The sequence below is a fragment of the Asparagus officinalis genome, chromosome 1 (assembly GCF_001876935.1).
Source record: "Asparagus officinalis chromosome 1, Aspof.V1, whole genome shotgun sequence".
In the NCBI taxonomy this organism is placed as follows: domain Eukaryota; kingdom Viridiplantae; phylum Streptophyta; class Magnoliopsida; order Asparagales; family Asparagaceae; genus Asparagus; species Asparagus officinalis.
The window spans coordinates 15,391,390-15,402,103 of record NC_033794.1 but is presented as its reverse complement, the minus strand read 5'-3'; positions in this window follow the sequence as shown (position 1 = coordinate 15,402,103).

Below are 10,714 nucleotides of genomic sequence, written 5' to 3'. Positions count from 1 at the left end.
CAATAAGTACCTTACGAAGAGTGTTGAGAACATGTTATATTTACTGTGTAGGTTATTCAGATTCCAGATGTCCAGAGGTACCACGTTAGAAGCTCATGTGAACAACTACACTAAGTTGTTATCGAACTTAGCGAATGTTGATGAGAAGATTTCGGATGAGTACAAGGCTATTATCTTATTGGGCTCTTTACCGGATGAGGAGTATGACACATTTGTGCTCACTTTGTTGAACGGGATCTTCTATCAGCTATAGTGAAGTTACTAATGCATTGACGAATTATGATTTGAGGAGAAAGGACAAGGAGACTTCCCATGCTAGTACTTTAGGCGAGGCCTTGTCGATGAGAGGTAGAAGCCCATATCTGAGAGGTGGTAATAGAGAAAGGTCAAAGTCAATAAGCCACCACCAGTTAGCAAAGAACCAATATGCATTCTGCAAGGAGCATTGACATTAAAAGAGAGACTGACCAAAGCTCAAGGAGAAATAGAATGACAAGAAAAAGGGCCTGAAGGCCAATGAAGTGAATATTACGAAAGACGATGATTCCGATGATTCGAGCTTTTCTCTACTGATTACTCCGGAGGTGAACCACTTGGATACATCAGATTGGATGCTTGATTCCGTCGCTACCTATCATGTGACCCTTAGGGGAGATTGGTTTGCATCTTTTGAGAAGCTTGATGAGGGAGTTGTAGTCATGGGAAATGATCAATCACGTGACATTTGTGGGATAGGTACATTACGGATTCAGATGCATGATGGAGTAGTTCGTGAATTGAAGGAGGTGAGATTTGTTCCTCAGCTAAAGAAGAATCTTATCTCAGTTGGAGCTTTGAAGGCAAAGGGATTCAAGGTGACCTTTGAAAATGCTGTAGCAAAGGTTACTAAGGGATCTTTGGTGGTGATGAAGGGAGTCTGCAGTCAAAATTTAAACTATTTGAAGGGGAACATCGAGATTGGCCAGGTTGCTTCGGCTATTTCAGAGACGGACATGAGCAGGCTTTGGCATTATAGGTTGGGGCACACAGGAGAGAAGTCACTGTAGGCTTTGTGCAAGCATGGGCTATTGAAGGGAGCCAAGAGTGGTAAAGTGGAGTTCTGTGAGTACTATGTTCTTGGTAAAAAGATGAAGGTGAAGTTCGAGATAGCCATTTATAGGATGAAGGGCATCCTGGACTACGTGCATACAGACGTTTGGGGTCCCATCAAGACTGCATCACTTGGTGGTCAACATTGGTTCGTCACGTTCGTTGATGACTATTCTAGGCGATGTTGGGTGTACACCATGGCAAAGAAGAGTGAAGTCATAGATATATTCATGGAGTGGAAGAAGAGATTGGAACTCCAGATTGGGAGAAAGATTAAGACATTGCGATCTGACAACGGCGGCGAGTACACATCAGTTCTGCAGCTATATCGAGACGAGGGCATAGAGAGGTATTTTATGGTTAGTCATACACCATAGCAGAATAGGGTGACAAAAAGGCTAAATCAGTCTTTGATGGAGAAGGTCCGATGTTTATTGTCGCAGAGTGGTTTGGAGAAGATCTTTTGGGCTAAGGCACTTACATATGCGATCCACCACATTAACAGGCTGCCTTCATCTTCGATTGAGGGGAAGACCCCTACTGAGATATGGTCGGGAGAGCCAACACATGACTGTGACCAACTCAAGGTATTTGGGTACCCTGTATTTTATTATGTGAGAACAGATAAATTAGAACCTCGAGCTAGGAAGACCATATTTGTAGGATTCAAGTATAGTGTCAAGGGATACAAGCTATGTGATCCAGTTGATAGAAAGATTATGCTGAGTAGGGACATCACATTCGATGAGGCTTCTATCTTAAAGTTTCCCAGTTCTCATCAGGTAGAGAGCGACCCGACAGAGGAGATACCACAGGTGATGGAGATCGATGTAGCTCCACATTATCCAGATGGTACAGTATCCATTAGAGTGCAAACTAAGGTGACGCTAGGCGAGCACGTCGATGACGAGGAGGATACGGGTACTGATGTGCAGGATCAGGGACCAACGGCTCAGGTTCATGATTCTATTACGGTTCGGAGACAGGGGAGATACATACAGATGCTAACATGGTATGCCGACACAGTTGCATATACACTTCCGGTGGAGAATATCGATGAGATAGTGCCTACTACATTCAGAGAGGCCGATCAGAGTTCAGAGGCTGATTCGTGGTAGGTAGCTATGCAGGAGGAGATGTAGTCTCTTCATAAGAATAATATATGGGAGTTGGTTGAGCTTCCAAAGGGGCGAAAGGCGATTGGTTGCAAGTGGGTATACACGAAGAAGGAGGACAATGAGGGCACTCTATTGAGGTTCAAAGCTAGGTTGGTTGCGAAGGGCTATGCACAGGAGGAAGGTATTGACTATAATGAAGTTTTCTCTCCGGTGGTGAAGCACTATTCGATTCGGATTTTGCTAGCTTTGGTGGCACAATATGGTTTGGAGTTAGATCAGTTGGATGTGAAGACGACATTTCTTCATGGTGATATTAATGAAGAAATATATATGACTGAGCCATTGGGATTCCGAGCTACAGGGAAAGAAACATTGGTTTGCAGATTGAAGAAATTGCTATACGATTTGAAGCAGTCTCCTCGACAGTGATATATGCGATTCGATGGTTTTATGATTGGCCTTTCGTACACTCGGAACCAGTTTGATCCTTGCGTATATTTTCGCAAGTTGAAAGGAGGTGCGTACATCTATTTATTATTTTATGTCGATGACTGTAGGCAATAAAAATTGCCTTTAAATCCTTATCAGAGAAGTTCAGAACAAAACTGCTAAAACCTCGCCCAAAATAGCAAAAAGGGGAAAAATACTGATAAAAAGGGGAAAACGCAGATATCTCCCAAACCGTAAGGAATTTGGCGAAACGGAGGAAGCGAACCGAAGCCTTTGGCTCGGTTCGGATGGCTCCATCTCGTCGAGATAGGCGATTTTCATATGTAATTCGTCCAATTCCGACTTACGGTTTGAAAGTTACGGCCTATTCTTCGATCCATGCTCTAGAGCTCGCCTAACGGCTTGAAGCTCGCCTGCAGACCCAGGTTCGTCTGCAGTCCCCAGCTTCGCCTGCACCTGCAAATCCGCCTGCAGACCCAAGTCTGCCTGCAGTCCTGAGCTCGCCTGCAGTTCCCAAGCCTGCCCTCAACCCAAGTCTGCCTCAGTCCCAAATCCGCCTGCAGACCCCAAGTCTGCTGCAGTCCCAAACATCCGCCTGCCCAAGACCCCAAGTCTGGCTGCCAGTCCCCAGCTCCTGCCTGCAAGTCCCGCAGCTCTGCCTGCAGGTCCCTAAGTTCGCCTGCAGACGCCAATCTGGCAGATCGCCAGCTTCACTAGTCAACTGCCCACTTAGAGTATGGGAACAGTTACATCAGTGGTCAAATCCCGCAAATCAAGGAGAGGCAATAGTTACCCAACGACGTCAAGCCAGCCCTCACAGTGACGAATGACTTTGGACGGGTGTTCCGAGTTCGACCTGAACAGTCATAAATGCGACTCACATCGGCTATCTAAGTCGGGAGACGAATCCGCCGGCGTTCGGCGAACTGTCCAAACCCACTCGAGTACCAGGAACACGCTTTCCCGCCTCTCCTGACCTGAAGAGAGAAGGCACGGCACTCCAGGCCCGCCGAACAAGCCGCCTACAGTACGAGTGAGCAGACAGGTGTCAAAACAGCCTGCACCCTCATAAATGCGGCTCACCTCAGTTGTCCCAAATGAGGGGACGAGAGCCGCCGGCGCTCGGTGGTTGGTCAGATCCACGCAAGCATCTGACAGCCGCTGTCACGCATACGAGGAGGGGCTTTCCCACTCTTACGAAACGTGATACAAAGCACAGCACTTCGAATGACCGCTGGTAGTACGAAGAACAGCAGGACGTCTCCGAACTACGCATGGTCACATCCCATAATTCAAGGATAAGTCAAGCTGTCCTTCTTCCATTTAAAAGCCCCTTCCAGCACACTGGAGGAGAGGTCGCAAAACTTGGAGAAAAAGAGTTGAGACCAAGCTGTTAGCAAATCCTTGCCTTACAGCACTACTGCCTAGTTCCGAGCTCCGATCGCCGGCGAACTAAGCAGACTCGAACTCTATTGCCCCGAGCTTCTACTGCGTACTGAAGCTCTCCAGCAACCTCGATCGAACGGTCCAAAGGAAGCAGACTCAACACGAGCATCGAGCGAAGCGTCCTATAGCCACCTAAAGTCCCCACACAAAACAAAGAGGGCTTTCCCTCTGCTTCTGTTGTAAACATTTGATTTGTTAGTTTGTAATAAGCCTTCTTATTAATACAAACGAACACTCTCTTTTTTCGGGAAATCAAATTTTCACCCTACAATGACATATTGGTTGCCTCTATTTCCAGATCTGCTATAAATGAGTTAAAAGCACAGCTTTCAAAGGAGTTTGAGATGAAGGATTCGGGTAAGGTGAAGCGCATTTTAGGAATGGAGATCGACAGAGACAAGAAGAATGGCAGAATTTGTTTGACGCAGGTGGCTTATTTGAAGAAGGTACTATAGCGATTTCATGTTAGCATGGATACGAAGCCAGTTAGTGTACCATTAGAAGCCCATTTGAAGCTTTCAGCTAATCTTTCGCCGAAGACAGTTGAAGATCGAGAGTTGATGTCGAAGACTCCATATGCGAGCGTGGTTGGGAGCTTGATATATGCGATGGTATGTACGAGACCAGATTTATCACAGGCGTGGGTCATTGGGACGCCGTGAGATGGATTTTGAGGTACATTCGAGGTACGCTCAATGTTGGTTTAGTTTATGAGCGAGACACTACAGGTGAGTAGCTATGCATTGGCTATGTTGATTCAGATTATGCCAGGGATTTGGATAAGCTCCGGTCTACGACGGGATATGTGTTTACTTTGACTCGTGCGCCGATGTATTGGAGATGCACCTTACAGTTGACGGTGGCTTTGTCTACGATGGAGGTAGAGTATATGACGATTACGGAGGCTGTGAAGGAGGCTATTTGGCTTCGAGGACTTTTGGAGGAACTTGGTATATCACAGCGGTCCGTTACTATTTATTGTGATAGCATGAGTGCTATCTATTTGGCAAAGAATCAGGTTTTTCATGCGAGGACGAAGCACGACAAAGCACATTAATGTTCGTTATCACTTTGTTCGGGATGTTCTTGAAGATAGCAATGTGGAGATTGTGAAAGTCCACACGAAGGATAATCCAGCAGATATGCTCACTAAGGTGGTTCCGAGCAACAAGTTTGATCATTGTCGAAACTTGTTGCACATTCTTGATTGTTAAGGCCGTTGATGGATATTTGGGTGAACTACGTTCGACTTGATTCCTTGGACAAGAGGATACGTAGGCAGTCTTTCAGATACAGCCGGTTTTTGGATTAGTTGATTTTGATGGGGGTAAGATTGTTTGGACTCTCGTTCGGGTTCCCGACTTGTTGTGGATTGAGTCCGTTGTCGTGAATTATTTCACGACGTACTGGACACAACAAGTGTGACATTTTATTGCTTTGGTGTCGGCTCGGTTTTGAGAAACTTCACCGAGGTGGAGAATTGTGAAGGTGGAGTCATGTGGGGGCCACACCCATGCTTGTGATCTTTTGAGAGGCCACCGGACAACTCACAAGAACCGAAAGCAAAGCCACATCTAGCGGACAACTCACAAGGCCCACCCGAATTTCTGCTGTATATATATCTTTGCAGTCGTGCCCTAGGTTGGTGTGCAAGGTTTTGGTTTTTTGCGGCTGTAGGAGAAAAGTGCAGGCAGAGGGTTTATGCTGGTAGAGGGTGAGAACGCAAAAGTCGGCTGAAGAAGAGAAAATTACAGAGAAGCCGCCGATTGTTTGAGAGAGTTTGTGCATCCCTTTGAGTGAGATATTTGTGAGAGATTTGAGAGTTTGTGTGAGGGTTTAAATTGTGTGATTGTAAACCCTATTTGTATTCTCTCTCTAATAGTAGATCTCCCTCCTCCTTGCCCCGTGGACGTAGGCAATTTGCCGAACCACGTAAAATTGGTTGTCTCACTATTTGTGTGATTTATAATAGTTTATTTAGGTTCCCTCGACATGTCAGTACTAGAACTGATGAGAGGAAGAGCTGATATCCCACTTTGTTGAGATATTTTGCTTAATGTTCTTGTTTCCTTTGTGAAACATGAATTCGTATTGCGACCTCACTCTCTTGTTGTGTTGCCGAAGTGCTGTCGAAATTTCCGCTGCGCGCAACACTACTAAAGTGGTCCTATAAACCCTAGCATGCGAATTATGAGGCATCTTTATTTCTTATTAAAAAAAATAAAATCCTATAGTGAACTTTCTTTATATTGAATAGCATAAGGAGATAATGGATCAAGATAAATCTTGACATGTATATTACCATTAGCTGTTGTACATATGTTAGAGTAAATTGCACTTATAGAAACTATAGCTGATGCTGCTACGTGCATCCAGATTCGTGCTTCTCTAAGCCTCCAATTATGATTTTTCTATTGGATTCTTTTCATATTCCTAGGGCTCGGATGCAACTTGCCTGTGGGTCAAATAGACTTCAGAATCTGACCCATGCCTTATCTAGCGTAACCCATAATTTAAATCCAAAGCTGGAGCCACGAGCTCAAAGGGAAGACCCATCCTTGATCTGATGTGACTAAAGATAAGTCAAATGTATATATCAATATAACATGTTCTACTCAAATTCTTGTAGCTTATTGGTTCAGATGTTCTACTCAAATTCTTGTACGTAGCTTATTGGTTCTCAAATGTTTAATCTTCTGCTTCTTGTTCACAAAACTTTACGTCATAATTTTACGCTAATCCTTTGTGAAACAGGGGATATGATCACGTTGCATCACAAACCGTTCATAAGGTACTGCATGTAGTTTGACATATAAAATCACCAATAAAAATGTGGACGATATATATGATTCAGAGCTTCAACTTTCAAGTAATATATGTTAAATACGCTGCTACTCCTGCACTTCTACACTACAAAAGAGTAATATAATTGTCGTTATTCCTTTATAGGTACGTATTTAATATGATTAAAATTTTCCATCTTAATCAGAAAAATATTATAAAAATAGAAATATTTCCTTGCACTGAACAACTTCTCCAGACTGTAAATTAGAATTTACTTCGTAGTTGAACTGTGATGCAATAATATTATTATAATAAGAAGGCACATGCGACTGAATTCAAAGCACATGGATCTTTTATTTTCATCTGAAAACAATAATCATAATTTCGATGCCAAGGTTGGTGAAGAATTAAATGGGAGATCTTTGCTGGGCCAGATGATTGGGCTCAACAACTGGGCCCTCCTGAACACAAGACGGATAAAAGACAATACAGTACAATAAAATAAAACGGCGAGTCCCTTTCTCTCAAACGTATATCTCGCCTGTTTCCCATCCGAAGACAGTCTAGGATCATCAGATTCATCACTACGTCTCACGTGGGGAGAGCAGCAGCCAATAATATTAACAAAAATTACAAAAGAAAAAGAAATGGAGGGGGCAAAAAAAGAAAGAAAGAAAAAAACAACCAAAATGTACATGCTCTGAAAGAAAAAAAACAACCAAAATATACTTGCACTGATTTTAAGATTGAAGTTCAATATACGTGTGAATGATACCGCTTTACGTGACAAATATTTAGATCCTTAAGTTTCAATTCATCAACATATTAAAATGATAACTGAACTGCCACGTAAAAGATAGGGTATATAAGCGAAAAATGATGTAAATTACAAGATATTAAGTGCAATTTTGCCTATAATAATTAGATGACAACATATTAGAATTTTAGGCTGTAGCCGGCGAAAGATTTTACTAAAATCGTGAGTTGACACTATCAAAAATGATATTATAACAATTTTTGTCTTCTTGGGAGATAAATATCCAAACACAAAGTGTGAATACTTGGTGCATGTACGTGTCTCATGATTACGCCGGCATGCATGGTCGAGGTCATATGGAGCTTGTCGGGTAGGGTTTGGGGGTCGACGACGCTAGGGTTTCGATTGAGGAGGCGATGCCTGAGGGAGGAGGCCGTGCTCGAAGGGCTCGCGGCCTGGGCAGATGAGGGGAGGGGAGGTTGCTGCTGGCTAGCTCTGCCGAGTCTTCGTTGCTCATTGGTGCTGATCATGATGAACTGTTGATAGATGAGAGAGAGAGCGAGAGAGGAATGAGAGAAGACAGACGCGGACCAAATGTCTTCCTGTTTTGTTTTTTAACCGCCGTAGTGGTTATAAAGATAAAAAATCAAGCCACTTAGTCCCACATCGACAAATATGTAAGATTAATAGCTGTTTAATTTTAGACACTTTATCGACATTGATCGCCAATGAAGGCACTACCTCAACTTATTAGCACGGTCTGTAATGATCGTGCGATGGTTGTTGCTGGTCAGTGTGTGATATACACACTTAGCTTTACACCGAATTCTTTCACTCCTGAAGTTGGTGACCGGCAATATGCCATAACGCAAGAATTGCAAGTCATTTGCAATTAGTTCTTTTTATTACCATATCAATATTATCTTATCTTTAAAAAAAAGTTAATTCGTATATTTGCCAAAATTTTGCCAATTATCTTATCCCTTAACAAGGAATATTCCTCTTATTGACTATTAATGTTATCTTATCGTATTTTTTTTCCTTGTTCCAGTCCAAGATTCTGAAACTTTGGATGTTTTAATTTTTCCTTTTCTCATTTTGTCGATATGGAGATTACTTTTCTAATTAAAATAGTTTACTTCTATTTATATTTCATTTTAAATATAACTTATAGTAAATTTCCATAAATTGCATTTAATTATTCTACTGTTCACTGTTCACTTGAAATAATATCATGGAGATGAGAATGTTATGATATACATGTAGATATGTAGTGGGAGGTAAGCTAGAAAATGAAGTGTATGCGCGCGCGCATGTGTGTGTATATATGTATAGAGCGAAAGATGAGTAATTACCCAGTGCTCCAACAAGAGTTTAACAAAACAATCCAAATTAGAACAAGGAGGAAGAAAGATATTGCTCTGATTAAGAATATAATGAGAGAGAATATCACCAGTAGAAAACTAAGCATTGGCGAAGGGGCATTGGCGACAGATTTGAAATCCGTCGCCAATACAAACATTATCGACGAAACATTGGCAACGGGGTTGTTCTCGTCGCCAATGTTTGTATTGGCGACGGATTCCAATCCGTCGCCAATGATTTTTCGTCGCCCATAACCTTGGGCGACGGGAAAACATTGGTGACAGATCAAATCCGTCGCCAATAAGTATTAGCGACGGATTAGATCCGTCACCAATGTTCTATCGCCAATACTTATTAGCGACGGATTCGATCCATCGCCAATAAGTATTGGCGACGGTTTCGATCCGTCGCCAATACTCGACCGATTCAATTATGTCACCAATACTTATTGGCGACGGATCGAATCCGTCGTCAATGTTTTTCCATTGCCAATATTTATTGGCGACAGATGCGATCCGTTGTCAATGCTAATGTGTCCATCGTAAAAAAATTAACATTAGTGAATGCTTATCTCATTGTTAATGAGTGGCCCCACAAAAAATCAAGAATTATTTTAATGTTAATCCCTCAAATCTATAATATTTTAAATGTAGTCCACCAAATTATGTAAATTGTTAACACAGCTAGGAATGTAAATGAACCAAATAATTAACAAATAGTTTAATAATTGTTCAAATATATTCAGCCATATTCGATTCCGTTGTTCATTTAACAAATTCAAGTTTGCTAACGATTAGGATTTGACCAAATGTATATTTGATTCGTTTGTTTATTAAATATTCATTTAAAATTTACCACATGTTATTTGTATTATCGCATATACGATGTCATATTTATGAGTTTTTGGCTTCATCTTTGATTAGTTTAGAGAAAATGATGAGAAAAATAAAAATGATGAGAAAATGGTGAGAGACCAATGAAGATATCATTTTTAGTTATACGCGTTACGAACATGAAACCATATTAATTTTGCTATTGATATACCAGAACTTATCATAGCTCTTTTCAATTAATTAGGAGTTTTATGTTAGTTTTTTTAAAAAATTTACTCTTTATGCTAGCAGATTCGATGAGCTTTACTATTTTTTATGTTAGCAGATTCTATGTTAGTTTTGAAATTTATTTTTTATTTTTAAAATTTATTTTTTTGTATTTGAGTTTGCTAACGATTAGAATTTGACCAGATGTATATTCGATTCGTTTGTCTATTAAATATTCATTTAAAATTGATCACAAGTTATTATTTGTATTTTACATATATGATGTTGTGTTTTAACCACTTACTTAAGTTTATATATTGATTTTAAGACTCACATAATCTTAAAATCTATTTTCTAATTAAATTTTGATTTAAATATATACACATCAACATAATCTTAAAATCTATTTTCTAATTAAATTTTGATTTAAATATATACACATCATATATATAGTATATCAGAATAATTCTTATTTATGAATTTTAAAAATTTTGATTTAAATATATACACATCATATATATAGTATATCAGAATAATTCTTATTTATGAATTTTAATAATACTTGAAAATTAAATTCTTTAGCGAAATAGATATACTTTGATATATTGGAGAAATGGGTTGGGTTTGGGTTTCCACGTTGTAATGGGACAACTATAGGTCCAAAT